The sequence below is a fragment of the Oryx dammah genome, unplaced genomic scaffold, assembly GCF_014754425.2.
Source record: "Oryx dammah isolate SB20612 unplaced genomic scaffold, SCBI_Odam_1.1 HiC_scaffold_23, whole genome shotgun sequence".
NCBI lineage: Eukaryota > Metazoa > Chordata > Mammalia > Artiodactyla > Bovidae > Oryx > Oryx dammah.
In genome coordinates this window covers 12,215,776-12,221,827 of record NW_024070207.1, presented here as the reverse complement: position 1 = coordinate 12,221,827, position 6,052 = coordinate 12,215,776, and positions in this window count along the sequence as shown.

The following is a 6,052-nucleotide window of genomic DNA, read 5'->3' as shown; positions in this document are numbered from 1 at the left end:
TGGGGATGTCAGAGAGACAGTGCACCCCTGTCCCCGGCCCCACTCCAAGGGAGAGTAAAGGGAAGCAAAGCTACTGTTTTATACCTACAGTCCTAACTAGTTTTCTCTTGGTTGAAGGATAACATCAAACATGGTACCAGTGAAGCCTGAAAGATATAGTCATTAGTTTTTACTCTTTCTCTCTCCCTTGAATCCTTTACTCTGAAAATGAATCTACCACTGGGATATTAGGGAGAGAGAAATACTTAAGTAGCAGATAGACATGAATGAGATTAATTTCCATAGCTCATGGCTCTACTCTGTTAGGTGGCCTTGTGTGAAGAAGGTTCATACACCTGGAATTTGAAATTCTAAGAGATGGGGCAAGAAAGGTTAACTCCAAAACCAATGGAGTATATTTCAAAGAAGGATAATGATGTATTAGTGAGAAATCACATTATGTCCTTCCTTAAAGGACCAACCTGAAGCTTAGGCTAATCAAACGGTGATAACAGGTTATGTTTCCATTAGGGAAAGGGTAGGAGAAGTATAAGACTAAGGGCTTCACAGATAAGTTCACAAAGAGAAGGACACCCTGAGTTTGTAGAATTTGGATCGTGGCAGCACCATTTACACCTGTACTATCCTAACTGTTGGGAAGATTAGTGCTATTCTCTTTCTGTTGGGACTTTGGACATCTAAACAGATTAACATGGGAGAGGTTGGGGACTGAATGGTCTCACAGGGAGTTTCCTCAGCTACAGATACTCTTTGGCCTTGAATTTCCTGTAGTCAACTTGTCAGAGCAGTTTCAGAAGTGAGTCTCTGAAGCTAATAAATTATGACACATTTTGTACCCTCCCTTTCTATTCCATTCTTTTCCTTAATAGCTTCAAACTAATTTCAAAAGAAAGCAGGGGAGGAGTTGCACTTACAGCCTGGATTTCACCCTATTAGACCTTCAGTGTAGTCTGATGTTTTCTGGTGAGCAGACGAAGACAAAATGGTCCAGGAAGGCCCTGCTAGCTCTCTTATGCCAGGATCTAGAATTCTAAGACATTGTGATCTGTTGACCCAGTTGCCTTATGGGAAATCCCATGAGAGATTAGTTCTCTAAAAGAGCCAATTGTTTCTTTCTCTGTGTGGGAATAGCAGTAAATGCAGTCAAGATAGCAAATGTGTTGCTGTGACCAAAGGTCCCAAGCATTCTTGCCCTCTTGATAGTCAAGGCTGTCTTTATAACAATGTTTCTCACAGCCTGAAGTAGTTAAGGATTAGTGTTAAATTGAGGACTGATAAAACAGATCAGTCAACAAGGCATTGTTAGAAAGTGTAAGGGGAGGGAGGCGGATAAGAACTCATGACTTCTGTAGGTTGATAATTTGAAGAGGAGCTTAAAGTCAGAAAGATGCTCAATTGTCAGTTTCCTTTGTCATGACTGCCCTTCATTTTGGCTTATTTTTTAAAACACAAAGTCTTTCTATACTAGTGTCCAAATAACACAGTTGTAACATTCATTGACCTGTTAAATAAATTACCTCTGAAATTTGTAGAAAATGCAGGTTTTTTTTTTCAAAAATTTAAAAGCAACAATAAACTCTTCCCCCCACCAACCACTCCTATCCCAAATGAGTATTATGGTATAATAAATGTTTCAGCTGAAAGTAAAGTTACTCTGACTGAAATGTGCATATTGTGTGTATGTGAGGGGATTGGGGAAGGTGACTGCCTGTTCTAGGACTCCTTGAAGCTGACTTTAAAAATTCCTTGCCCAGTAAATAAGACATTAAACTGAGAAATAGGAAAACTGAGAAATAGGGTTTTGGTTTTGGCCCTGTTACTAACTCATTAACAGACTTGGGCAAGTCACTTGGCCTCTCTGAGCTTCATTGCCTCATCTCTTGCATGAATGCATAATTATTTTCCCTAGAAGCTTTGCTTTAAGGATGACATGCCACTAAGTGCTTTGCAAAGGAAAAGATTGCAAGGATGCTTTTTACCTTGATCATATAGTCCCTCTTGACACAACCCCTGCAAAGTAAGTATAGTTGGTGGAAACTAATGTTGCAATTGAGTGATTGAAAATTTTAAACATTAAAAAAAAATTTTAAATTTAAGTGCTCATTACTTTAAAAATTATCTAGCAAACACTTTCATTTCATACTGTGAGCTTGGTATAAGGAATTGAAAAATACATTGTAACCCTTGACTTCAAATTCATATAATTGTGAAGGGAACAGACCAAAAAAAAAAAAAAAAACCCCACTATGTAATCTTCCAAGTACACATAGAGCTATATACAATGCATTATTGGAGAACCCAAATCTGTCTGGGTGTTGGGGTAACATGGGTTTGAGAAGATTTCACAGAAAATATGATATCTGGTTAGAATCTTGGCAGATGAGTAGGGATACCTCAGATGGAAGAGGTCAGAGGAGGGCATTTAAAGGCTAGGGAACAGCATATACAAAGGCACAGAGCATTAGACAGAATGAGTTATTGGGTTCAGGGATCTGTGGGTGAATCAGCTTGTTCAAATGCAGCATGCACTTAGGGGAGCAAGGAGAGTAATGTGGAAAGGGGCTGGAGGCACTGGGATGGGCCACAGCAGAAAATTTCTTGGAGGTCAATTTAAGGAATGTGTCCTCTTTTGTGAAGATAATAGGGAGCTATTGAAGAATGAAGAGCAAGAAAGTGTTTCTCAAAGATTTCTGGTTTAGAAAGGTCAAATGGACACTAGTGTGAAAAGGGTAGGAAATCATTATGGAATCAAAAACTGAGGCAAAATGAGACCAGGGAGGTTGGAGAAAGAGGGACAGATTTCAGAAATATTTGAAAGGTGGACTCAGCAGTACTTGATTGATTTGATCTGAGGGTTGCGGAAGGAGTTGTCAAGCCTCACTCCCAAGTTTCTGGCTTAGGTGACTGAGTAGGTAAGTGCCACTCACAAAGATTGGGAAGAATGGAGGAGGAAATTTGAAGGAGATTGTGAATTGCTTGGCTCTTGACTTACTGAGTTTGAGGTCCTTATGGGCACCCAGCTCAGAATGTTCAACAGAAAATTGGAAAATAGGACTAGAGCTGTGGAGATTCGGAACAGAAGGTAGAAATTGGAGAATCATCAGCATATAAGTTATCACAGCCTGGAAATAGTTGAGAACAGCTAAGCAGTAGGTGTGCAATGAGGAGGGGGTGAAAGCCAAAGATGAAATACTGGAGAGTGAGAACAGCAAGAAGTAATTACTGGAGGCCCAAGAGAAGAAACAGGGAAATGAAGGCCAAGGGAGAAGAGAATTTCAAAGAAGGTGTGACAACTCTGTTAGATGTTACAGGAAGTTATGAAAGATTAGGATAGAGAAGTGTTAACTTGAGACGGCAAATAGGGAGGGGGTGTGAGGAACCTGAGGTAGAGTGAGGGTGGAGAAGGCAGAGACTAGATTGCAGTGTGTTGAGGAGTAATGGTAGTGTGATGTGTGCAAACATCTAATAATGACACCCCTTTAGTAAACTTGATGATGAATGGAAGGAGGGCAGTAAATTAATAGCTAGAGATAACTTCAGGGTCAAATGGAGGGTAGTTTTTACTTTTATTTTTAATTTTGAATGAGAGACACATTCCTTCTCTGTCCTCTCCCTCTCTCCCTTCCATCTTCCTCCTCTTCCCCTTCTGCTTCTGTCTCTGAAAAACCTAAGGTTCAGAGAGGTCCAGCCACTTGCCATGGTTGCATGTTTTATAAGTATTGTATATGCCAGCAGGAAGAACCAGTGACAGTGGAGAGACTGAAAATATAAGAGAGGTTATTTTCAGTTGATCTTTTTTGTGAGTGTGGACTCAACAAGAAGAGATATGCAAAAATGGCAATCTGAAGTTCCAACCAGGTCCCTGTACTGAAAATCTGATAAACTATGATATGACCAGACTATGATTGGTCAGGTCATATAATAGCTAATCTTCATTGAGCAGTTACTATGTGTGAAGTACTGAGTTAAGTGCACTTTACCTACATTAACACATTTAATTGCCAAAACAACCCTATGAGCTAGGTACTGTTATCACTTTCATTGAACAGATGTGAATATTTGAATCAGAGAAAGATTCAGTGATTTTCTCAAGGCCACATAGTTGTTGTGTGCTGGATCTTTCAGAGCCCTCAAATGATTCCTTAGAAGAAGAAACTGATTCCTAGGGTGGTGGTTTAGTTGCTAAGTCATGTCTGACTCTTGCGACCCCATGGTCGGTAGCCTGCCAGGCTCCTCTGTCCTTAGGATTCTCCAGGCAAGACTGCTGGAATGGGTTGCCATTTCCTACTCCAGGGGATCTTCATGACCCAGGGACTGAACCTGGGTCTCCTGCATTGCAGGCAGATGCTTTACAGAGCTGCGAGGGATGCCAAGGCAGATGAAGTCATTTGTCCCAAGAACTCATATCTAGTGAGTTGTAATTCAAGCCCCGGCTCTGTCTGGTACCAAAACCATGCTCTTAATCACTACACTGTCGTGAATGGAAGCTATGAAAATAGAGACTATGTGTACATTTTTCTAGATCCAGCTCTGTAAGGCAAAATGTTCCCTGAACCCTAATAGTAAAAATCGCCCTTATTCCAGGGAGCTGATAGCGAGAGCATGTCCTTCCTTGGTAATGCACTGCACAGTATGATGCAGCCAGGGCATTTGCAGAAAGCCTCACGGTGAAAGGAGAGACTGAGAAAGGCAGAGCTACTCAGGTGGGAGAGCAACAGCTGAGTCCTCAAGTGACTTTTTCAGGTGACTTTATGATAGGAGCTGGACTTTGCTCTTCCATGAGGAGAATGCTCTGTGAGCAAGAAAGCCTCTGGTTCAGATGGCCTTCCTTCTCCTGGCCTAAGATTTGATAACGAGCTGTTCTGATGCCACCAGTCCAAGTTTGTAGATTGCAAACTCTATCCTAGATGTACATCTATCCTAGATGTATAATGAAGTGAGTGTGAAGCTGGGAAGAAGAGGCTAATTGCTATCCCTTCAAGGATGACTGGCTCTCCGGTCAGCATATTGAATGGGGAGAGGCAGATGGTTGTACTGCCAGAATCCCTGCTCTTATACTCACTAATCACTGCCTGAGTTTTCATTTGGTGTTTGGTTTTTGAAACATAGCTTGATACTGTTCTTCTTATTTGGCATGTTAGTAATGTTTAATCAGATCATTATCATTCTTTCTTCAGTAATGCCATTTAACAAATTTTGATGTCTTCTGTACTTAGGTTCTGTTATACCAAAGGACCAGTTTGAGTATGTGTGTGTGCATGCACGTGTGTGTGTGTAAACTTTATCTGATTTTATAAGTTCCCTTCCAAGTGTATTTTTCTGTAATCAATTGGTTAATGGAAAGCAAATCAATAGAAATGTGGTATATAATAGACCACATGAGAAGTCATGCTTTCATTCTACATATACATACTGAGTCTTCCTATGTACCAGAGTCTGTGTGGGTTAAATAGTTGTATAACATGTCCTCACAGAGCTTATTCTCCATCTCTTCCATTGAGCAAGGGATAATACTATCTGGGGTCCAAATCCCTTGGTGGTTTCTGTGTTTGCCTGATTATTCATCAACAAAGCAACCTAGGAAGATCTTTAATCCCAACACAGTGAATTTAAATTTAAGATTTTGACAGCACCAAATGACAAGATATTCATACTAATTACCACATTGATAATAGTGAACTGAGAATGGAGAGAGGCAAGTGGGGACACATATAAAAGATTCCCAGGAGGCAATATGTTCTGGTCAAAGTTGGGATATTTGCATGGCTCAGTGGAGAGGGAAAATAATGTTAAGAGGCAACATTTCATCTAGAAGTGTGTCAATTCTTTGGTGATAGGTGGGGGGGGGGAGGCTTATGAGAAAAAGTGAAAGGAATACATTTTATTCACTACCTTTCTTCCTGGGCTTCCCAGGTGGCTCAGTGGTAAAAAAAAAAAAAAAAAAAGAAAAAGAAAAATTCCACCTGCCAAGCAGGAGATATGAATTCAATCCCTGGGTCGGGAAGATCCCCCTGGAGAAGGAAATGGCAACCCACTTCAATATTCTTGTCTA